This window comes from Apium graveolens, chromosome 11 (genome assembly GCF_009905375.1).
Source record: "Apium graveolens cultivar Ventura chromosome 11, ASM990537v1, whole genome shotgun sequence".
NCBI classification, from domain to species: domain Eukaryota; kingdom Viridiplantae; phylum Streptophyta; class Magnoliopsida; order Apiales; family Apiaceae; genus Apium; species Apium graveolens.
In genome coordinates, this window is record NC_133657.1 from 181,170,151 (window position 1) to 181,196,855 (window position 26,705).

A 26,705-nucleotide genomic window follows, 5' to 3' on the forward strand; every position below is an offset into this window, starting at 1 on the left:
TATTAAAATTATAAAGTCATAAAAACAATTTTAGAGACAATCCACATATTTACACAAATAAACTTGTATTAAATCCACTTTTAAAAGTGAAAACAATTCAATACAAGTCCATAATTAATTACACAACCACCCTGGACACCATAATTCACACACATAGATAAAAGTAAAACAACACATAGCTGACAGAAGCTATACACATATATTATCCAATTAATAATTTTGTAAATACACTTTAATTAAATATAAAAGTATACGAGTCGTTACAGATATGTTGTGCATTATTTTTTGATAAGCGTAATAGGCAATATATATCTATAGTTTGAAAACTGTGATATATTTGGATTTGAATGGGTAAATGTGTGTGTTGTCATCAACCATATCTCTTCTTAGTTATAGTTATTATAGAATTGGAGCTGAAGAATGGCCTAATTAAAACTATTGATTTGTAACTATAGATCAAAGAGAGACATGAAGGTAAGAAATATGCTTTGTAATTGTATGAAGTACCATGACTACTTATTAAATGAGAGAAATGCACCTCACATCTAAATAAAATTAGATCTTCTAATGGAAGCATTTCAAATTGCAAATAAACAATCTTAAAATGATATATGCCCCCAATATACACATAAACTTATGTGTGTATGGGCATCATTTTGTTAGCACAAAAATTAATAATGAAATGATAAAATGATAAAAAAAATGCACTAAACAGACCGAAAATATTACCAGGAAAGAGTATTTGTTGGTGCTCACTAATTTTTTGATATGGTTGGAAACCTCTTCCTCGTGGATGTGTTCTATCCATCTCTAGCTCAAGTGAAGTGAGAAATGCTAATTGTATAGTGTGTTTAAATGAACACAAGAGAGTTGTAGGAGTTGCATATTACACGTGCCTTTGGCATGTGGCAAAGACGTGATGAACGAGAAAATGAAGGGCAATATTACAAATTGGTCTTGTTTATCTCTAGTATATTATGCTTGAGTTATTAGTGAAAGTTAAATTTTGATGGTTAGTCCCCATTCCCAAATATGCTCACCTTTCACTGTGTCTAAATTCTTTGTATTTTATCAATAACATCATCTCCTCTGGTGCTCACCGTCTCTTTAAAATTTAAAATTGTAATTGAACCTTCTAATGTACATTTTATAATTTTATTATATTTAATTATATTTTCTAATCATCTTAACAATCAAATATATTTTTGATTCCATATTTTTATCAAAATTTATTGATTGCTTTTGTTTAACTGAATTACTATTAAAATTATTTATATAAAATAAGTTAAATTTCTAAAAATGATACCAACAATATCAAAAACATCAAAATATAACTAATTCAAAATGCTATTTTTAAAAATTTCTTAATGATTGTTATGTTGATCTTACACTAAGTTATTTATTGTGAAAATCAAACTAAATGCTTATATATAATTGAAATAAGTGGTTGATTTGATAGGGTTTTGTTAACAAAAATAATTCTAAACATAAAAAATATTTTAATAACAAATAATATTATAATATTAACCATGACTTATTACTAAACCGAGTTACTAATTAGCATGTTTGAATTTTATGCAAACACCCATTGATAATGTAAATATTTGTTTTTGGTAATATTTATACTTGAGAACTTATATATATTTTTATAAATTCGAACCTGAGAACTTATTTTAGTATTTGAATCTAACAGGATGTGATTATTTGATGAAGAAAATCCGACTATCCTAACCGAAATGAGGGTTAACCAAACTAAAAAGTATACCATATTCCATTATAGTATAGTATAGTATTGATATGTCTAAATTTGGATACTCCAACCATTTAAAATCCCCTTAGCTAAAAATATAGCCAACCTCCTCATATTGGCTAAACTTTTGTGAATCTCTAGAAAGATGTAGCAAATATCTAAGCATAAATTTAACATTATAACCGTCCCTAGTAGAACAGCTCAGTTACACGTTCAGTAAAGTTTACATAATCATCATTTTATATTATTTTAGACACCATTTACACTAATACCAGATGCTCTTATGTGGTATAGAAAAAAATGTTTAAAGTATGTATGCACATTTAAAAAGGTTGTACATTCTAAAATAAATCATAAAAGTAATTCTAAATATAATTAATATAAACTAAAATTTCTTTTAACATTATAATCAAAATTTTATAATTTGTCAAATATAACTTTAGAAAAATCTATAAGATTCTCCAAAATTAAAGGTAATCTCTTAAATAATGGCTGGTATTACTATATATATATGATCAATTATAAACCTACCTTAAAATAATACTAAAAACACCCTTATCTAGTACTATCCACCCACCTCACTTTTAATTCAGTGTACTGAATCCCCCTGACTCTTCCTTCAAAATCGCACACTTAACTTATCTCATTACACTACACCATATAAGGCCTATCGCAACTCCCGCTTGAAGAATGTTACCTGATATGTTACCCAAGATATGGTACTCATAAGCTAATCGAACATTGTGGTTTTTTTATCGTACGGAACCCACAACCGCTACCATTCGGGTGCACACTGGGTAAACCTACGGGCTCACGCAATAGCTTGCAAACCACGTGAGCCAAGGTAAATCGCATTTAAGTGACAAACTCTGACTCAGGAGGTATATTCATATATTCTCCTCCACAGGATTCGAACCTGTGACCAAGAGGATTGTTATCCCCTCTTTAACCAACTGAACGAACCATTGGGTGTTGTTTTTGTGTTACCTTAGCCAAAAAATTGATGTTGCATTAGGTAGAAAGTGTTGCAGCTTGGAGCATTTTTGTCAAAGTGTTACCTTAGAGTATTGAAACATAATTATAATATTTTTAAGATTAAATATTAATTTTAATTCATTTTTCAAGAATCTAAGCTGATATACTAATACAAATTTAATAAATGAGATATGTGATACACAAATATCTTTATAACAAAATAAAAAAAAATAAAAAAAATGTAATATACAAATTTATATAAAATATTAAAATACATAAAAATTGTATAATAATTTGAATATTAATTATTACATAACTGTTGCAATTTGGGCATGAACATATATCCAAATTATGGGCCCAGTAATTTGTAGAGAGGGGGAAATTTTGGGGAAAAATCTACCCAAATCTTTTTAGACAAATTGAGAATTTTTGCAAGTCAAACTAGTCCGCCTCTCATTCTATCTCAAGACACACTCTCTCGTTACCCATCTCTCTCAGCAAACTCTCTCTGTCCACCACTCTCTCGTTACTCTCTCTCTCTCTCTCTTTAGGTGCAAGTAGACACACAATGGCTACATGGTTTGAGAATAATATTTCCTAGGGAAAACCATTCAAACCAAGTTCAATTCAAATGGAGGTTCAGTTTATTTGAATAACATCCCTCACAACTATTGACTAAGATACACTTTATAGAAATGTTGAGACAATAAGTAAAACTATTTTGATTTGTCAAGATAGGAAACCCTTAAATTGGTAGTCCCTTTTTAAAGGGAACCAGGGTTTGAATATACTATCAAACTGAAAGATGTAGTTAAATCCCCTCTAGTATACTGGAGTTTCATGAAAGTGAAGAACACATCCATATAACCAAAGAAATCATTTAATGCTAAATCATTAATTATGTGAGTTCAGTTGTTCATTTCAGAACAAGAGGCATCTCACTCATTGAGACAATGCCTTTCTTAAATTCAGATTGATGTGATACCTGTCTCTGCAAAATTACAACCAAAATCTTGTAAATCAATCTTGAAATAAAACTCACATAATCACCGTAGCAGATCACCTACTCATCTCATGAATGTGGGTTAAATAACAATACCTCAAGGCAGTTTTACAACTCTTGAATTCATGGTGAAGTCTTTCACTAAAGCTAATAATCATAAATATCTCATTTAAATCACATGTATCTAAAACTATGCTCTTAACTCTTTAATTAATTTTCACAGACTTTAACCACAGTGACATCTTCTATCCACCTCATCAGTGACTATCTATCAGCCATTGATAAGTGTTAGTCCATCAATGGCTATTCTAACAGCACAACCATTGATGGTTTAAATTGTTCGATCAACTGCTACTTCATTGCAGTTGATAAAGGTACATGTTGTATTGCATCTCCACATGATAAAACAATTACTTTACCATATATAGGTATGAAGGAAGGGAGTGAACACTCTGAGAGTAGGGAACTGCTCTGGTACTAGTCAACAAAAGAGAAGTGTGAATGAGAGGTAAGCTAATTCTTCCGATCATGCAAGTAAGACATGGAGTTCCACCTTAGAAGGTTTTAAGTGGAATTTATGTCTACGTAGAACATCCTATAAAGGCTTGGATTGGTGTTTTGTACTCAAGTATTTTATGTATTTGATTAGTTTTTATAGTGTTTTGCATTTCAGGCATTAATAAGGGATCAAGGAGAGTTAGCATTGTTTTGGTGCTAAAGTGGTGTTAGGAGGGTGTCTAGGAAGTTTGATCCTGGAACATGGAAGTTTGTCGAGGTTTAATCACTTTTTATATTTAGAATTTAAATTCTCTTAATGGTAATATAACATGGATATTTAAAAATTGGAGAAAACATTGGATTTCATTGCTAGTTGTTGTGGTTAGGTGTCAAATGGCTAGTAGCCGGCTCATTTCATATGAGTAGACTAGGGTTGAACTAGATGGAGCGAAATGCACTCGTTTGGAAATTATGTGAAAAAAAAAAAGAAAAAAAAAGAAAAAAAAGAAAAAAAAAAGAAAAAAATATATGTCGATGCATAATTGATCACCAGTGGCCTCTTTAATACCCGAGTTATTAAGTTCTTAGGGGACTTTGTGCCTAGTGACCTACGGCTTTTATAGTATGGGATCCACTAACCTAATGCTCGCTACATGATTATTATTGTATATGTCTTTTGTGGACCTCACTCATTGCACGGTCAAATAAGCATATTTGTGATTGTTTATGTGTTATAAATAAAAGCATAAAACAAATAATAACTCCGATAAAAGAATTGAAGTGTTGTTAATCATTTTGAGTTTAGCTTTTATTTTATTTATAACCTTGTGATTGCCTTGATGAGTAGTGAGTCATGATTATTGATCTAGTTACGACAATATATCTGTTAAGCAATTGCACACACGCACATTTCTGGCTTGTGAGTTGATTTGTGGGATTTGATTGATCTTTGTGCGAATAACTTCTTTTGTTGAGATGTTACTTATTGGTTGGTTTAGTTATTCTGAGGGGATCATTGTATTCATGTTAGTTGCATTCATGCATTTTTATTTCTTGTTCTTTGTGTCTGTTTATACTTGAGGACAAGCATCGGTTCAAGTTTTGGGGTGTGTTAAGTGGCATTTATGTCTACAAAGAACGTCCTATAAAGGTTTGGATTAGTATTCTGTACTCTAGTATTTTATGTATTTGATTCGTTTTTGTAGTATTTTGCATTTCAAGCATAAATAAGGGATCAAGGAGATTTAGCATTGTTTTGCTGCTAAAGTGGTGTTAGGAGGGTGTCTAGGAAGTTTGCTCATAGAACACCATCTCAAACCAGTCAAGAAAACAAGCAGAAGTAGAAATTCCAGAATGTCAGCGCGCCCGCCCTCTGATAGCGCGCGCCCGCGCCGGAACTACAGAGAGACAGAACCCTGTTTCAAGTAGAGAACTGATTTTCTGGAATTATAATCTGTATGGGCTGCTATATAATGATGACTTAAGGTCGTTTTTCATAAGAATTACGTAACGGAGCTTAAGCAGAAGACATCGAGAAGACCTAGGAGCACAAATACAACAAAAGAGAAGAAAAACTTGTTTATACTTGTGATTCTTTAATTGAGTTGTAATCTTGGATGCTAGTTTTCTTATTTATTAATCTCTATTGAAGCGAAAGTGAATATAGGGGTTTAGAACTTGCTATTCTAGCATAGGTTCATGTAATTGATATGCATGATTCGTAGGTAATTTTAACCATCTTACTTGCCCTATGTATCATAATAGATAACTTGCATATTAAACCATTATGTTGTCAAATTCTATAGACATATAGGGTCTCAATATAATTGGTGTCTATTCTTGTTCTATCTCTTTAGTGGATGTATGGTAGTAGGGTATTCGTACAACGAAAGTTGGCGTTTACTAGTTTCTTGTTATCTGATTAGTGTCATCACCATTTCATGCTAAGGTTAAGAACAAAGAGACTAATGAATAAAGTATTTAATGAAGTTAGAATTCCATGTTTATGTCATATAAGTAAATCAAACCTTTTAATCTCTTAGTTAATTGCATGTTAGTTAATATCTTAGTTATAAACTATCTCAACTTGTTATCATCATAGCATTGAATAATAACCATACCATTGTTGCATAAGTGCATAGATTGAAGTTAATCTAAACCAGTCTATGTGGGAACGAACTAGAAATAATTCAATATTACTTGTGAACGCATACACTTGGTGAATATTAGCGCATGTTTTCATCCTAACAAGTTTTTGGCGCCGCTGTCGGGGACTCGGTGTTAATTTTTAGTTTATGTTCTTGACATCAGTGGTCGTTAAAGTTCACTGACTCAGATATTTTACTTACTTGTTTGCTTGTTGCTTTTTCAGGTACTCTAGAGAGCGTTTATACTAACGCGTTCTCGATCTCGAAAGAGAACTCTGAATAAAGCGGAGGAAGAAGTTTTAGTAGAGGAAGAAGTTCTTGTAGTAGAGGAGAAAGTTGATGAAGAAGCTCTTGTTACAATGGGTAAACCAGAAATAAATACAAAGGCTCTGAATGACTACTCTCAGCCGAAGATCAATGATATTCAGTCTAGCATTGTCAGCCTAGCCATCTTGGCTAACACTTTTGAAATCAAGGCTAGCACGATTCAGATGGTGCAGAACTCGGTTCAGTTTGGGGGCTCTCCAACGGAAGATCCCAATATGCATATTAAAGATTTCATCAAGATCTGCGACACCTTCAAATTGAACAATGTGTCTGAAGATGCTATAAAGCTAAGTCTTTTCCCATTCTCTCTAAGGGATAAACCTAAGTGTTGGTTGCATTCTCTACCACCAAGCTCTATCACCAAGTGGGAAGATCTTGCTCAAAAATTTCTCCCTAAGTTCTTTCCTATGGCGAAGACTGCTGCAATCAGGAATGCTCTTACCTAATTTGCGCAGCAATCGAGAGAATCTTTGTGTGAAGCTTGAGATCATTATAAGAAGATGCTTAAAAATTGTCCTCATCATGGGATGCCTGACTGGATGATCATTAACTGCTTTTATAATGGTTTGGGTGTGACTTCTAGACCCATGCTTGATACAACATCAGGTGGAGCCTTATGGGCTAAGAGCTACGATGAAGCACATGATTTGATTGAACCGATGGCTGCTAATGAATACCAGAACCCATCTCAGAGACTGACTCAAGGCAAGGTAGCGGGAATTCTGAAGGTAGATGTAGCTACTGCTATAGCTGCTCAACTTAAGGCTTTGATGATAAAAGTGGATTTTTTGGCTAATTATGGAATTAATCAGATCACTAGTGTCTGTGAGCTTTGTGCTGGTGCCCATGAGACAGAGCAGTGTGCTATTTCAAGTGAATCAGCTCAGTTCGTGAGCAACTTTCAGAGGTCGCAGCAACCAGTTACAGCCACATATCAACCCAACAACCGCAATCATCCTAACTTTAGCTGGAGCAACACTCAGAATGCGGTGTAACAGCCTTATCAGCAGTATGCAGTAAAGCAATACAACCCTACTGGTTTTCAATAACCGCAATATGCCCCAAGACAACAACTCCAACTATAACAATCTAATAAAAAATCTGAATTGGAGGAGCTGAGGCTCATGTGCAAGAGCCAAGCGGTATCTATCAAGACCTTGGAGAATCAAATTGGGCAGATTGTCGATGCCTTGCTGAATCGACAACCTAGTACACTCCGTAGTGACACATAAGTACCAAGTAAGAAGGAATCAAAAGAGCAGGTGAAGGAAATTACATTGAGGTCCGGGAAGGTTGCAAGCCAAGAAAAAGCTCAAGTTTCGGAATTTGAAGGTGTGGCTGAAGAAGAAATGCCAAAGGAAGCAGAAGTGGAAACAAGGAAGAAAACTATAGAACACACTCCTCTTGAGGGTAATACAGGGGAGAAACATGTCTATCCTCCGCCTCATTTTCCTAAAAGGTTGCAGAAGCAAAAGTTGGATAAGCAGTTTGCTAAGTTTCTCGAGGTGTTCAATAAACTTCATATCAATAAACCTTTCGCTGAAGCTCTTGAACAGATGCCTAGCTATGCGAAGTTCATGAAAGGTATTCTCTCTCGAAAAGAAGCTAGATGACTTAGAGACCGTTGCTCTCACGGAGGAATGCAGTGTTATGCTACAACAGAAGTTGCCTCCAAAGCTTAAACATCCTAAAAGCTTCACTATTCCTTGTACTATCAGAAAAGTGTCATTCGACAAATGCTTTTGTGACTTGGGAGCTAGCATCAATCTGATGCCTTTGTCTATCTTAAAGAAGTTGGACTTACCTAATCCAAATCCCATTCCTATGTCTTTGTAGTTGGTCGATCGCTCTATTACGTATCCACGAGGCATTGTGAAGGATGTCTTGGTCAAGGTGGACAAACCCATCTTTCCAGCGGACTTTGTAATTCTTGATTTTGAGGAGGATAAAAAGATTCCCATAATTTTGGGAAGACCATTCTTGGCTACGGGCCGAACCTTGATTGATGTGTAGAAGGGTGAGCTCAATATGCGAGTGCTGGATCAAGATGTGACTCTTAATGTGTTTAACGCCATGAAATTCCCTACTGATAATCAGGAATGCTTAAAAGTGGAGTTGGTCGATCCTGTGGTTACTTCAGAACTTGACCAAATGCCAAGGTCTGATGCCTTAGAAAAGGCCTTCTTGGGGAATTCAGATTGTGAAGATGATGAAGATGATGAGCAGTTGCAATATTTGCATGCTTCTCCTTGGAAGCGAAGGCTGGATATGCCTTTTGAATCTTTTGGATTGTAAGAGCTGAAAAATTCTCCAAAGCGCCTCAAGGAGGAAGCTCCTACACTCGAGCTTAAACCTTTGCCTAAACACTTAAGGTATGCTTTTTTAGGTGATGAATCTACTTTTCCTGTTATTATTACATCTGACCTTTCAGGTAGTGATGAGGAAAAGCTTTTGAGATTTTTGAGAGAATTCAAATCGACAATTGGAAGAAACATAGCAGATATCAAGGGAATCAGCCTTTCTTATTGCATGCATAAAATTCTACTAGGGAAAGGAAGCAAGCCAAATGTTATGCCGCAGAGAAGGCTAAATCCGATAATGAAAGAGGTTTTGAAAAAGGAAATTCTCAAGTGGCTAGATGCAGGGATCATCTATCCTATTTCTGACAGTTCTTGGGTGAGTCCAATACATTGTGTGCCGAAGAAAGGAGGTATCATTATGGTCGCTAATGAGAAGAATGAGCTCATTCCTACTCGAACAGTCATGGGGTGGAGAGTTTACATGGATTACAGGAAGCTGAACAAAGCCAAGAGGAAGGATCATTTCCCTCTTCCTTTCATTGATCAGATGCTTGACAGGTTGGCTGGGCATGAATAGTATTATCTTCTGGATGGCTATTCAGGTTATAATCAGATTTGCATTGCTCTAGAAGATCAGGAAAAGACTACCTTCACTTGTCCGTTTGGTACTTTTTCCTTTAGAAGAGTTTCTTTTGGGTTGTGTGGTGCACCTGCCACATTTCAGAGATGCATGATGGCTATCTTCTCTGACATGATTGGTTAGAATGTGGAGGTGTTCATGGACGATTTTTCTGTGTTCGGTGATTCTTTTGACGAGTACTTGCAAAATCTTGGCGCAGTTCTTAAAAGGTGTGTTGAGACCAATCTGGTTCTCAACTGGGAGAAATGTCACTTTATGGTGCAACAGGTCATCATGCTTGGGCACAAGGTCTCTACTAAAGGACTTGAGGTGGACAAAGCCAAGGTGGGGTTCATTGAAAACCTTCCTCCACCAATTTTTGTTAAGGGAGTCCACAACTTTTTTGGTCATGCGGGTTTCCATAGGCGGCTCATCAAGGACTTCTTGAAATTCTCTAAACCATTGTGCAATCTTCTAGAGAGAGATGTCCCCTTTAAGTTTGATGACGAATGCCTAGCTGCTTTTGAGATCTTAAAGAAGAGTTTAATCACGGCACCTGTCATAACTGCGCCTGATCGGAATGAACCTTTTGAGATGATGTGCGATGTAAGTGACTTTGCAGTTTGAGCAGTTCTTGGGCAGAGGAAGAACAATATATTTCATGTGGTCTACTATGCTAGTAAGACCATAAATGGTGCTCAACTAAACTATACTAATACTGAGCTAGAACTCTTAGCCAATGTCTACGGTTTTGAGAAGTTTCGATCTTATTTTCTTGGGACGAAGGTGACAGTTTTCACTGATCATGTTGCTATTCGCTATCTTGTCTCGAAGAAGGACTCGAAGCCTGGATTGATTCGATTGGTTCTTTTACTGCAGGAGTTTGAATTGGAGATCAAAGATGTTCTGGGAAGAAAATTTTGAAGATTTTGAATGTGCCGGGACTGACTAGGACACAAGTAAACAGCCATTTGCAGGTCTTTCTGCAACCTATAGTAGTTTAATTTTTATATTAGATTTGAAATCTTTAAATACGGTGCTTCACAATTTTTAATCTGTCAAACAGTTAAATTAACATAATTAAGTATAATATATTATTAAAATCATAATCTCCATTTTAGGTTACAAAAGGATTTATTATCTATCGATGTTTATCTAGAAAAAAATAACTTGGCCTACTTATTGAGAATATATACCCTCCATTGAAGCTTGCCAATAAAGATTTGTTACTTCTTCGATAACTAGATACTAAACTTTAATTTGTTTGAACTAACAAATGCAGAAATTTCGACAACGGCAGTAGAAATCATCATAGGCAATTAAGATCCATCCACACCTAGTTACAACTAGTGAGTTGGTGCAAGCTTTTGGTCAGTCCAGTATTCTACATCCAACAAATTTAAATTCCATGTTGAAATTATAATTTGAACTACTGAGACGTGCATTGGATGTTTCTGGATTTTAGCATGACACCCTTCAAGTTCAGGATTATTGTCCTTGTGTAATTACAGTATTTTGTAACTGATTTATTTTGACTCATTCTTAGCTTTAATTAATTAGTAGGAAAGGTTTTTTTCCTTCAGATCCTTTTTTCCTGCATGAGAACATCTCCATTTCAAAAGCCATGGATCTTTAAGTATTTCTGGAGGGAACAAAATTGGTACCTGATTTTAGTTGCTGCAATGTAGCTTCACCATTATTCAAGCATCAACATTATGAACCTTTGAGTTTTAAATATAAACTTTGAGATTGTCAAGTACTACACATATTTTTAAGGATTGAGATTTGCACTATGATGTGGATTGAAACATCTCAAATATATAAACATCTGCACTCACACACACAACAATAGGAGGAAACATTAATTTGCAAGCTTATCTACATCTGATAAAAATAATTCATTTAAAAATTAAGTTCTAAATATATGTGAGTTCTCATAATTTGGAATCTTTATTTGGTGCTTATATCCGAGTTAGCAGGGATGCCTACACCAATTATATATTATCTTATTTGAACTGCTTTCACTAAACTCCATCAAGATGATTAAATTGTTTATCAAAATTAGAGCATCTCAGACTTTACATCTACATAAATTAAGCACAAAAATTATTATTAAAGCACATATTGGTGTGGTTATGTAATAGACATGATATGATATGAGTATTGAATGCCCTTGACTTTGAAAATTATGGAGTCTAGACTTCACGACATAGCTTGTCAGAGTTTACTATATGGTGAGTTTTATTGACTATTTTACCTGGTGACTTCATGATATAATATTATGTACTTAATAATACTGCCTTCTCTAGGACTTTGAAATATCCTAATGTAGAAGAATCTCCTTCCACCATTTTTCTGCAACTGCATGATTTTGAAAGCCTTCTCCTTCACTTAGGGTATGATCAAGTTGTCTCCTTTCAAACATTTTTACACCGGCTTGATTATATAGAGAGTATATAAAATGTATCCTAACCTACTACATGCAAACTTGAATTTACAATAAAACAAAGGGTTCTACAGTTAATATGTCATGTAATGCATTGTATTACCTTACAATAAGTTTGTTACAGAATGCCTTTATGCCTAAAATAATAAAAATTAAGTATCATGGATTTTAAGTGGCCAAAGTACACATAAGTTAGACAAATACATTTAAATTCTCTAGAAGAACCCTTCTTTATAAAATCAAAAATCAATGCAAAATTAGCATAGATAATAACTATACACCTGGTTTTCCACTGCATTGGGATCATCAAGTGTTGCCCAGTAAAGTAATTGGTTAAGGGGGTTGGATAAAATTACTAAACAAATCAATGTATTATGAAAGTAAAGTAAGAACATGATAATCAAATAACAGTTTATATTGATCTTTGATAAACTGTTACAAAACTCTCTCAAGAACAATATTCTTAAGAGTTGTTAGGTTATACGAATACTCGAGTTAAGCACCACACCTAAAGTGTTAACCTATTATATGTTTGTATACTACACAACTACAATCAAACACTATCAATCACAACATATGTTATAGTATAATTCTACCACTTTCTATACATACCTAAATCAACTACGATCCTATAAATCAATACCTCCTGATTTATCCCGCAGAATTGACTTATCCACTCGGATCCTGACAGTCTTCTTATCTGACGTACTGACATATCCTGACTGTCGAACAGATCCTGATTGGCTTAACATATCCTGATTCCTTTGTCAGATCCTGACGCCTTGATAAATCCTGATTCCTGACATAAGCAGTTCCTAAAAATCTCCCCTAATTTATGCTTTGCAAAATAAGCATAAATTTTATTAATTTCTAGTGCCAAAAACCAAAGAGACAAATTGTAGAGTACAAAGCATACTTTATTTCATACTTGAATCTTCATATTCCTTGATAAACTCTACAGTATCTCTGAACAAAAGCTTTAACTCTGTCATTAATCTTCTTCAATAATATCTCTTGTAATCTGATCTTCAAGTTCTTCTCACATCCATATTTATCTGACAGTTGATAAATAGCAGCCCTTAAGTTTCTGATAGGAGTTCTTTGAATCATCAACTCCTCCACTGTCACATAGCAAGCTTTAGAGCCATCATGATTCATTGTTATGTATCTTTGTGTAAGAACATTTTCAATCATAGTTTCTCTTATCTTTATGTTGACTTCTTGCCCTTTGAAATTTATGTATGTAGGAATATATGATCCAAAGTAATATGGACCATCATCCAGTATCCTTTTTCTGATATTGGCAAGAATCATTTTTGACCATAACCTTAAAATTTCATCTTCAACTCTTAGCAAATAGTGAATGTATTTCAGTTCCTTTGTAGACATGATCAGCAGTTCATCCAGTAAAAGAAATTGAACTTGATCATTTCACAATATCAGTAAGATATTTTGTTTAGGTTCAGAACCATCATGTTTGTTAAGAATAATCTTCACAACTTCAATTATATCCAGATAATCAACAGTTACTTCCTGACCAAGACTATCAGCAAGCATGAAGTTGACGAGTTTAGTTTCATGATGTCTTATTCCAGCTCTTGTGAATGTTTCAATCATCTTGAAATTCTTGGATTGTACAAACCAAGACTTCTAATCTCCCATGGTATTAGAACCAAGTAAACCATCCATCTTTATTCCTCCAGACATAAAGCACGGTTTATCATCACAAATAAGATCAGCAATATTTCTCTATTTGTACTTATTCTTGATCTTTAGAAATACTTGAGCTTTCCTTTATGCTCTTTCATATAACATCTTGATATATGTACACCTCCATTTATTCCCTTCAGATCATTCAAGCATATTTTTGTATGCTTGATTTGCTTTATCAATAGTAATTCTAATTTTTTCTTCCTATGCCTTTTCTTCTCTGTCGAAAGCCATTTATTCTTCCTTGAAATTTTCAGCATTTAAAGCATCAACATTAGCAGAGAGAATTTGTAAATCCATCCGAAATAGAATCTCTTCTCTTCAATTTTAACAGAATCAGGAATTACTATCACTCTGTCAGTGTTAGGAAAAGAATCAGAACTTGTATCTTTATTGTCAGGAATTAAACTTGGGGTAACAAGAACAGCTTCTAGATTAGATCCATGTGATCTACCCTTAAAGACTTGAGTTGACGGTGTAGTTTGATTTTGAATTCCAGTTCCGGTTTGAATTATCACAACATCAGAGGTCTTCTTTGCTTACTTTTCACCATCATCATCAGAATTGGTATTTCTCCTCAAAACTGATTCAGGTTGAAACTCTGTATTTGATACTATCTCCCCCTTTTGGCATATAGACTTTGTAGAAGAGAGAGAGTAGCATCCAACTTAGAATTTTTTGCAATCTAACCATCCTCTAGAGATGTCATCATCTCAGACATATGATCTTGCTTAGTCTCCATGCTGAACATCCTCTTTATCAAGCCTTTATGTATGTTTGTTCCTTTAATAGGCACAAAACAGATCAGCAATATCTTCTCTAAGATCAACATTATCTTGTTTAAGTACAGAGACATAAGAATGCAATCCTTTGACTAAAACTGTTGTTGCCTTGATAGATGCTTTCATATCAGAAGTAGAAACCAAATGAACAGCATGATCAGCTAAAGTCGGAGCAGATTCTAGAGAGATATTTTCACTTGGTAATCTCCAGTAGTGATTCCATTCATGAGCCCTTGGAGTACTAAGAGTAGGAGCATGACCAGGTGATGAACCCAAATTATACATTTTAGATGCTTCTATTTCAGCTTTCAGAGCAGCATCATCAGGATAATCATCCTGACATAAATAGATGTTAAGAAAATAACATGATAATATAAAATAATAATTTTTACTATTATATGTTATATTAAAATATCCTAACAAAATTGACTAAAATAATTTTGTAAATTGTTAAATTACAAAGAGAGTGAGTTGTAACAACTAACAAGTATTATATTTGTTTATTTAAATATGGTAAGTAAATTTTATAATATTTTATTAAACTAAAATACTCTATATTTAAATGTGCAAATCAAATAATTAAAAAAAATAAAAAAAAGTGTTTTGGAGTAAAAGAAGCTATATTCAACTATAAAATCATACTAAAGTAAAAGAAGTAAAAGAAGTTTTTACAAAACTGGTTTTCAAATTTTATAATCATACTAAAGTAAGAAACAAATAAATATTGTTTGAAATTTAGGGAAAAATGTGGTGAGAGTAAAAGGAAAATAAAATAAATCACTATAATGGCCGACAATGTATATGTATTTAATGTAGGTGCTAGATGACAATGCCACATCATATCATTCTGTATATATTTTATGTAGCCAATTATGTGCACCTTGCTCTTCTTTTTAAGTTTCTTCACACTTGACCATCATTATGCCCAACCCTAGCAAAGCATCCCATTTTCATGTACTCTTCCACATTTTGATCATGTTCCAATGCATTATCAATCCCCAGCACCAGGCAGGGATGACAGTGGATGCTCATCACCTTCAGACTTAGGAAAGTTGTTCAGAATTATAAAAACTAGCGCTAAGTAGTTGTAGAAGCCTAAGTTAATCTTTAATGATATTAACACATCTGTCACTAATAGTGTTGCACATATCCTCCGGGCACCTAGTGGGGGCTGCAGTTGTCACAGTGCAGATGAAAGCCGAGACACATTCTTTCATAGATATCTTTTAGTTAAGTCAACCAGTTCCTTTTTGAACATTTATAAATATCCAGTACTGAATCTATTCTAGTTGCTTTTGCCTTTCAAACGCTAGAAAACATGCTTTAAATATGATGTGTTAGTGTGCTTCACTCAATTGTTGAATGATCTTGCTAGCATATACACTAAATTAGTTAGGAGACACATCAACCAAATTTCATATTAAATCAGTTCATTCAGATTCATGGTCAATTTCCTAAAGGTGTAAAAGGAAACATGAATTAGTTAAATTAAAGAGACAACAATAAAATAAACTTTAGCTACTAGTTTTTGGTACTAAAACAACAGACAAATCATTTTGATCAGATACTCCTAATAAGAGAGAACTACTACTCATTTAACGTCTCTAAGATACTTGACTTACCATCCTCTTTGCACTTAAAAGCTTATGGATCAAGGCTATTAGCTCCAGCACCAGAAGGTCCAGCATTGGGAACATCATGAACAAAGCCTCCGGTCATAGCCCCTAAAAGCGCAGTATGAGGTCCCCTATAGTACCACTACAAGAAATTCGGCTAAATTCGACCGAATTTTTTTGGTCGAATTTAGCTAAATATGACCGATTTTGGTCGAAAATAGCTATTTTCGACCAGCCAGTTGTTGGTCGAACAAACGCTAGTCGAAAATAAGGGGTGCGGTCGAATTTAGCTAAATTCGACCTTACTAAATTCGACCGAATAAATTTGACCAACAAAATTCGACCGAAATTGGTTGTAAAAACTCATTCCCAAAATTTTTTGACAAAATTTCAAAATTTCATAAAAATTCAAAAATCCCGCCCACAAATACTAAATTCGACCACATATGGTCGAAATTACTACGCTAAATTTGTCCAAATCTGGTCGAAATTACTATGCTAAATTCGACCAAATTTGGTAGAATTTAGTAAGCGTCAGATTTTTAAAAAAACAGCAACAAAATGTAGCAGAATGCATTTTGTTGCTCAAAATTTTTTTTTTGGAATTCTTTACTAGTTTTTCCATAATGTAATATTAAAAAATAATAACGGACACAATAGTAATTTTTATTTACTAATATTAAAATGCCATAAATATGTAATATAGATTTTAAAATACAACAAATTATATCCTTTAGTAGTAACACATTGAAAATCAAATATTATAAAAATTAACTCAACCAAATGATAAACAAATATGAAAAAAAATTAAAAAATAAACTTAAATTGGTTCATATACATGAACTAATTAATACAATTCTTATTTTACTTCTAAGTTTTCGGAAATAAATTTGTCGGAGGTGATGGTATAAACTCTCGTCGGAGGTGATGGAGTTGAACTCGCCGAAATTGTTGTGAAATGGTAAACTCGTCGGAATTGGTGTGAATCAGAATTGATTTAAATTAATTTTCCATTTGAAGAAATATAATTAAAGGAGATTTAGTATGAGAGATGTGTGTGTGTATGTATATATATATATATTATTTGGAATATAGAAAATATGAATGAGTGTGTATGTAGTTAGAGAGTAAGGTTATGTATGAGTGCAATTATAATTTTTTATAAGGGAATGAAATTGAATGAGGAATATAAAGAGAAAGAGATGAGGCTGAAAAATTGAATGGTTGGGATGAAAGGATTGAGAAATAAATGAATGATCAAGATTAATTCAAGTTGGCAATCCATGTGCTTTCTTCCCGAAGCGTGACAAATGGCAATTCTGAAATGTGCTAAATTCGACCAATAATGGTCAAATTTACTGTTTTCAACCAGATTTAGTCGAAAATAAAATACGGGTAAATTCTAACATTTTTTTTGAATTTAGCAGTTAAATTTGACTAATTTTTGTCGAATTTTGCACCTAAATTTGACCATTTTTTGTAGAATTTAATAGCTAAATTGAACAACTATTGTAGTATTTAATGCATATGACACATATATTTATTAAAATATTTAAGATTTTAATATTTAAATAGATTGATTTTTCACATGCACTCTTAATTTAAATATATATTTTTGTGATATGACAAAATGTTAAAAAAATTAATTTGATTTTCTATTTTAACAGTCAACCAGTAGTTTAATCGTCATTTATTACTAGTGTCTAACCCTATATTGATATATCAATTTTTTAATAAAAATATATGAATGATCCAAACATACGCATGTCAAGATCTATATATTTTAGTTATGAAAAATTGTTTAGAAATAAAATAAATTGATTGTGTCTGTTATTTTAACAATCAACTAATAGTTTTATTATTACTTCTAACTAGTGTTTAGTCTCATATTCATGTTTTAATTTTTTAAAAAAATATATATAAATAATCCAACCGTACGCATGTTAAGATCTATATATATTAATGATATCACAAAAATTTTATAAAAAAATAAATTTATCTAGTATGTTATTTCTAATCATATATTGATGTTTTGATTTTTTAAAAAAATAATTATGAATGACCCAACCGTACAGATATCAAGATGTATATATATTTTGGTGATGTGATAAAAGTTTTAGAAAAAATAAATTATTTTTGCTTGTTATTTTAACAATCAACCAATAGTTTGAATAGTACTTCTATCCGTATTCATGTTTCAATTTTTTTAAAATATATATGAATATCCAACTGTACGGATGTTAAGTTATATATATATTTTAATGATATCACAAAAAATTTAGAAAAATATAAATTTATTTAGTTTGCTATTATAATAGTTAACAAGTAGTCTCGCATGTATTTCTTAGAAGTGTTTAATCCTATATTAATGTTTCAATTTTAAAAAAAAATATTTATGAATGATGTAACTGTACGCATGTCAAGATATATATATATATATATATATATATATATATATTGGTGATGTGGAAAAAGTTTTAGAAGAAAATAAATTGATTTTACTTCTTATTTTAACAATCAACCAATAGTTTGAATAGTATTTCTAACCAGTGTTTAGTTCTGTATTGATGTTTCAATTTTTTTAAAATATATAAGAATAATTCAAGCGTATGGATGTTAATATCTATAAATTTTAATGATATTACAAACTTTTTATAAAAATATAATTTGTTTAGTTTGTTATTTTAACAGTCAACCAATAGTTTGACCAGTATTTCTTACTAGTTTTTAATCCTATATTGATATTTCAGTTTTTAAAAAAAATAATTATGAATGATGCAATTGTACGGATGTCAAGATCTATATATTTTGGTGATATAACAAAAATTTTAAAAAAAAATGATTTCGTTTGCTATTTTAACAGTTAAACACTAGTTTGACTACTACTTCTTACTACTGTTTAGTCTCATATTCATGTTTTGATTTTCTTTAAATATTTATAAATGATCCAACCGTACATATTTCATGATCGACATATTCAGGTGATATGACAAAAATTTCAGAAAAAAAATAATTTATTTTGTTTGTTATGTTAATAATCAACAAATAGTTTGCATAATACTTCCAACTAATATTTACTCCCATATTGATGTTAATATTTTATAAAAAAATATTTATGAATAATTCAACCGTAAGGATGTTAAGATCCATATAATTTAGTGATATGACAAGAATTTTAGAAAAAAAAAATAAATGTTTTTATTTTACTGTTTTAACAGCCAATCGTTTGACCAGTATTTCTTACTAATGTTTAATATATAAGTAAATATTTTTTTATGTACACTCTTTATTTTTGACAATGATCTCATTCGTATGGTTGATTCACTTAAAAAAAATTAAAAATAAATATTATAACCCTAATTCATACCATAAACTTCATGTTTAATTATGAAAACTTGTTCTTCATAATTATTAAATTAGAAGATTTTTTTTTCACCATGATAGCATGTTCTAGTAAATTTATATTTAAACATATGCCTTCTTGATATATCAATTTTTTTGTATTTTTTTAACTAATTAAGATTTTTTTAAATTTTTATCAAATATAACACAAATAGAAATTCAACATACTTATATTATATATATATTTATATTCTTAATTTTTTTTTTAAAGAATGAAAGTTTCCTTTAATTTAAATTTTTTCTTTACATGATATGTACTAACCATTTAAAAAACAAAAACATTTTTAAAAAAAAATTAGAAATTTTGACCGATTTCGGTCGCTTTTAGCTAAATTTTACCATTTTTTGTCTAATTTAGTAAAAAAAATTGGTGCATTTTCTTTAGAGGCAAATTTGTTATTTCCATTCATTTTGAAAAAAAGGCGGGAAATTTCCCACCCAAACCATTTACTGAATTCGACCAAAAATGGTTGAATTTATTTTTCTAAAATTCAAGTTATTGGTGGGAAGTTTCCCCCTTTTTTAGCAAAGTACTAAATTCGACCGAAAAAAAGTCATAAAAAGCGGTTGAATTTAGCTATTAAATTTGACCGTTTAAAAACGACTGCTCCTAAATTCGACCGTAAATGGTTGAATTTACCCGTGTCCCTTAAAATCGACCAAATACGGAAGAATTTAGCCGTAGTCATTTTTAGTTGGTCGAAAATACCCTGACTTTCTTGTAGTGTACCCTGGTGGAAATGTAGGAGGAATCCCTGTTGCCCCAAGCTCAACTGGCCTCCTCATCAGCGGCTCAACCCTTAATGATCTACGCTCACCACCATCAGCCTCGCGGGAGCCTTCTAGGTAGATGGTTAGTGGCTTAATGTAGTCGTCAAATCCCAAACTGCTCATCGCCCAAAGCACATCTCCCGCGGTTATGGTCTTAGATTTCTCCCTCTGGCACCGGAAGTTTGCTTCACTGGTGACAAAGCTGATGAACTCAGACACACTTTCTTGTAGTAGTTCTTTGGCATCACCGAATATTTTTCCATGGGATTAAATGCTTTTCCATGTAAGGCGGATCATATTTGCCATCAGCATGAACTGATCTGGGTCTTTGACGATGCATTATTTATCTCCAGTTGTTGGATTATTGTCAATCCGGGCACTTATCATCCCTGTTGAAAGGTATACAAATAGTTATATAGCATATAAATGCAGATACTTCCTGAAATTCACAAATAAAATTGGAGTAAATATCAGTTTGCCAATACTAGTGTAAGCTTTTACTATAGTTTTCTATTATCTTATTTTACTTATATTTAGAATTACACACATTGTAATTCTAATGTTTTTTTGCGCAACCTATAATCTATTGCTTGTTGATAGAAATGGGTTGTTAATTTTAGTTGTATGTTGGGAAAATGGATGCAAAAAAAAAAATCTCATCTACATATTGTTCGGTGTTCTGATAAAATTTTAACAAAATCATAAAAAATTTATATATGAATGTCATGACGACCTCAACCCCGGGGTCAGGAGTTGACGTTATCAACAACAACCATAAGATAAATAATTCAATAACAGGATATAACTACGACCCCTTTACCAAGATCTTTGCCAGGTTTAAGTATGATTTAGGTTACAACTATTACAACACCAACTTACTATAATTTATCCTGATGCAATTAACCTAATACAGCAACTCAACAGACCATCTTTGGTCCAGTATAACTATCTCAGAGGAGCCTGACTCCAAAAGGAACTGGAACTCTGCCCTGACTACCGCGGAAGAATCTCCTAAGCATCTGCAATATATCTAAAACATTCTGCAAGGGTGAGCAATTGCTTGCTCAGCAGTACCATTATATGAATAACAATAAAACAATGTATGATAAAACAGGGATAGGAACAGAATTTATAACTCATTAGAAAATATTCATAACCGGATATTCAAAACTAGCATGCTTCCAGAAATAAAAATATTAGTTGTGTGCTGTGTATAATTACAAGAATCAAGGCTTAGCATGCTATTTCATTTTCCCATTATCTATCTCAATAAGTTGATTTGTTAAATAAATTTTAAAACTGAATCAATCAAATCTATTGGACGTTTAACGGGTGAAGATAGCTGATCAGTCTACCCTCACCGGATAGCGACTAGCGGCCATCCAGAAATAGAATGTGTTCCGGAACTTGGGAAAAGACTAGCTAGGTCTTTCCCCCATGCTGGACTAATCGGTTAAACAGAATGCCCAATCCAATTAGCCACTTACGCAACCACATGATGGGCCGTTACCGAATAACGGGCCTCTTATGCAACTCCAATAGATCCACTGAATTCCCTTTTTGCCTCTTTCCCAAATTCCACGACATAGGTGGATCAAAACAGTCTCTTTATCCAGTTTCCAAAATCACTATCACCTATCTCTTTTTAAAACTAATCTATCACAGCACACTATTCAAAACGCTTTTCATTTAAATCACATTTAGAGATAGGTGTTTTCAGAAGTTACTTTTCCCAAAAACATAATTTTAAATAACATTTTCAAATACAGGGGATACGTAACTTAAAACGTTTATGTTCCATTACGAGAATAAAACATTTAGATATTCATATATACTGAACCATAAAAGAATGGCCAGGGGTACTTGCCTTGCAGAGCGTTACCACTATTACCGATCGACCTTGGACTAACTTGGACACTCTGCTTTGTCGCCTTACTATCAGACTATCCTGGATCCGACTTCAACGTTCAGGTTCTTCGCTTGAATCCTCGCTACACTTGTCGACTGATCACTAGGTTATCCTTAGTTTGACTTCACTTCTGGAGTCCTTTAACTAGAACCGGAATAGGAAAGTCGGCGAAGAGAACGTCTGGGAAATAAGAAAGAAACGGAGAGAAAGAAATAGGAAAAAGAACAACAAGAAAAAGAGAGCAGAGGAAGAGATATGAGAGGAGAGATCGAACAGAGAGAGTAAGAGAGAGTGAGGGAGAAAGATGAGTGAACAGGGGGTGGGTTGTTTATTATTTGTTTTTTCCCATACTCAGTTTGCAACATGTATTACTAATTCGCTGAAATGCTGACACGTGGAATTTGAGATAAATACGAAGGTTTGATGGGCTATTTTGACCTTAAATTCGAAATTAAACGAACAGAGTCGTGATTAAAATAAACTCGTAAAAGCACAAAAATAGTTTAAAATTTTCTAAAAATCCCAAAACTAATAAAATAAATTTTTCATAATTTTTAAAGCATTTTTGAAACACGACTCATACCCGCATTTGATAATTAACGAACCGAGCTGCACTTAAAAGAAATTCAGAAAAATCACGGAAACAGTCTTAAAATGTTACAAATATCCCAAAGTAAATAAAAACGTACATTTTGAAATTTTAAAACAATTTCTGAAACGTAATTTATACCCGCTTTTCTCAAATAAACGAATCAACGCGCGGGTAAAATTAATCTCAAAAACCCCCAAAATAATTTTAAAATTCTCAGAATATTCCCAACTCAAATAAACATGAGTTCCATAATTTTTGAAGAATTCGGGATTTAAATACAGATTTTACAAATAAATGTAGTTAGAGAATCATACAAGGTTAAATAATTGTTGAAATATTGAGTTCTAAATTTTATAAAATCCCAAAAATAAATATTGAAATTATAAAGTCATAAAAACAATTTTAGAGACAATCCACATATTTACACAAATAAACTTGTATTAAATCCACTTTTAAAAGTGAAAACAATTTAATACAAGTCCATAATTAATTACACAACCACCCTGGACACCATAATTCACACACATAGATAAAAGTAAAATAACACATAGCTGACAGAAGCTATACACATATATTATCCAATTAATAATTTCATAATTACACTTTAATTAAATATAAAAGTATACGAGTCGTTACATCCTTCCCCCTTAAAAAGATTCTGTCCGGAAACTGACTTAACTAAATAAGTGAGGATATTTGTCAAGCATATCTTTCTCTAACTTCCAGGTAGACTCTTCTACTCAATGATCTATTCAAACTATACTCACTATAGACATAAACTCATTCCTAGGGATTCGCTTTTAACGAACTAGAATTCGGATCGATCATTCAACGCAAACCAAATTCAGATGAGAGCCCTTTGACTCTCAATCAACAACTTGGTTTGAATCATGTATATATCGCCTTAACATTGACATGTATAACATATTATTTATATATATATATACTGCAACTATGGCGATAATACCAACTCATAAACAACTTTACCTATATTTCTTTATACCTCGAATGGTTCAATACATTTAGGACTCTACTTGTCCCTTCTATTTAACCAATCTCTTTCAAGGTGAAACTTTTTCCTGAACCACGATCCTAATTCTATATATTCATATTCTTTCGATGCAAATCCGCTTTCTTTCTTTATCTTTCCCGAGTTATTTCAATTCTCTTCCAAATCAACACAACTACACTCTTAAGGTACTGAATTAGTTCAGGACTTAATAATATCTCTACTTCCACTTTCTCTCACTTGGGTGAGGACTCACGCTTATGACCGCACAACACTTCGTAAAATAGTATTCTCTTACTAACAGGGTAACTATTATCATAGAGAACTCAATCCAAGGTAGGTGATTATTGCAGTTCACTTTTTAAACCCATCATATATATATTCTCCACATATCTTATATTTTCTAAATCACCTTCTCACTTTGACCCTTCATCTAAGGATGATAGGCAATACTCATTTTCAACTTAGTTCCAAACATTCAAACATTTTTTACTTATTCTCATCTGTCAAGGTTAGAAAGTAGCCTCATATATTCACCTTTAGGTATTCGAACTCCAACTTTTACTCTTTCCAATTCTTCTATTTAGTCCTTAGTAATCTTAACCATATTCATTTCTTCTCTCCTATTCAAGACATCGGTCCCAAAATGGACCTTGCTTATTTGGTAGTTACTCAAACAACCGGGCTCCTGACCAGAACTTCATACTCTTAAGGTTTAATATACAATTGCTACTGTTCACCCCTTTACGGCATTTCTTTAGGTTTTCAACTTGGCCTTCCTTAGCCCTTAGATGGCGAGGAAGTTATCAATAAATACGATTATACCATGCAAGAACTCCTGATACACCACATTCCTTAATTCCTTATAGATAACTGATACACTCGTTACTCCGCCTATTATCACCAAAACTTACAGCACTCATAACTCATTCTAATCACAATCTTTGGTATGTCCTCAGGCTTACCTTTAGCTGACAGTAGTCTGATCTTAGGTCTTCCTCCAAGAACCAACTCGTTCCTTTCATAAATAATCAATGTTATGCAGGGTTACTTATTCCTATTCGTCAACTTTTCCAACTTTTGATAATCATCACAAAACTTCATACATCCATTCCTCCTTCCTATAAATCACATCAGTGCACAACACAGAATGCACCTTATCTCATTATTCTTTCATCCCAAAATCCTGAAGTTTCCTTCTTAATATCCCTTATATGCGCTAATTACGCCTTATCTTCTTGTTTATGTCCTTGAATACTTATCCTAATATTAGTTTTCGTAGAAATTATCGTTCGCTTCTTCCGGTAATCAATTATTTCCCTGGTTCCTTATCAGGGTCCTGAGCAGCTAAACTTTTAATCACATTACAAGTCTTAGCCTTGGTTGTACTGGACGTCAAACCTTTTGATGCACTACCTCCCATGCTATCTCGGGAAGTACTTCTACATTTCTTGGCAACATGCCCTACCTTGCCATAATTATAACATACGACTTCTGGATTTTCCACCTTATATTCTGCCGCATTATGTCCCTTCTGACTACACCTAAAATATTCAGTATTTGTTTTACACCTTCCACCATGTCTCTTACCGCATTGCTTATATTCCGATATAGGCGATTTAACCGAATTGGCCTGATTAGAGCTGGCTGAGGTGTTACTAATTCTATTTAAAGAAATACTTTTCTCTCTAAATTCTTTATTCTTACTCCTTCCGACATTTTTATGAAACTTCTGACTGGATCCTTCTTGACCTGATGCTTCTTCCATATCATCAATCTTTCGCTTCTTATCTTCTTTTTCTCTAGCGGCTAACTTCTCAACAAATTCAATTACTAAGGCGGCCTGAACTATGGAAGGATACGTCTTGAGTTGCAATGCCACCACTCCACTACGAATTTTAGGCTTCAATCCTTGTTGAAACCTCCTTGCCTTCTGAGCCTCAGAGCACACATAACTAGGTACAAACCTAGCCAACTCTGTGAATTTAGCCTCATACTCAGCTACACTTCTGTCACCTTGCTTCAGTTCTAAAAACTCAATCTCCATTTGATTCATCACACAATCAGGAAAATACTTTTCCAAAAATAATTCAGTAAACCTAGCCCATGGAACAGGGCCTTCTCCTTCTAACGCCCTTGTTGACCCCCACCAATAATTTACTTCATTTTTCAAGAAATAGCTTGCATAATCAGTCTTAAGATTCTCACTTACTTGAACAAGGTTGAAAACTTTCTCCATCTCTTTTAACCATGCTCCAGCAGCTACCGGATTAGGTTCACCTTTAAATTCAGGAGGGTTAACATTCAGAAAAGATTTAAAACTAACACTTCGGTTCACTCTTTGTTGTTGCTGCTGCAATAGTAGTTGCTGTTGCTGAACCTGTTGGATTAACTGCAACTGTTGTTGCTGCTGCTGACGCAACAAGTCTAGAATTTCATTTATAGCTGGACTCTCCGTAAGACTACTACTATTTTCTTTAGACTGGGTAGCTTTCTTGGGTGGCATCTTCCTGAAATATATAATTGAGTTTATTCAATAACAAAAATATTTAACAAAAGGTATCACCGTTTAAACGATGCACCTGTATCAAGAAAATGCTACCCAATCACAATACCCATGTCTTTAATATCGGGGTCCATTTACAAAAGAAATTTAGATTAGAAGCATTGACAATAATGGCAATAATAACAGTAGCAGAATCAACAACAGTACAGAAAAACTAAAATATAAATAAACTAGTCACCGTAGCATGGCTCCTTAAGACAACAGCAACTAACTAACTTTCCGTCATTGCTCCATTACCATATCAACACTAATCTGCTACACGCTGGCTATATCAAACACCAAT

General features: G+C 33.0%; 1 non-coding gene and 1 pseudogene across 1 annotated transcript; both read right to left on the bottom strand.

Annotated features, from left to right (window-relative positions):
• Positions 1 to 7,122: 7,122 nt before the first annotated feature.
• Positions 7,123 to 7,229, bottom strand: LOC141699616 (small nucleolar RNA R71). The gene has a single exon (XR_012566058.1). It is a non-coding gene; the product is annotated as a small nucleolar RNA R71 (small nucleolar RNA).
• Positions 7,230 to 16,201: 8,972 nt separating this feature from the next.
• LOC141696226 (uncharacterized) overlaps positions 16,202 to 26,705 on the bottom strand; it is a 64,201-nt pseudogene continuing 53,697 nt past the window's right edge.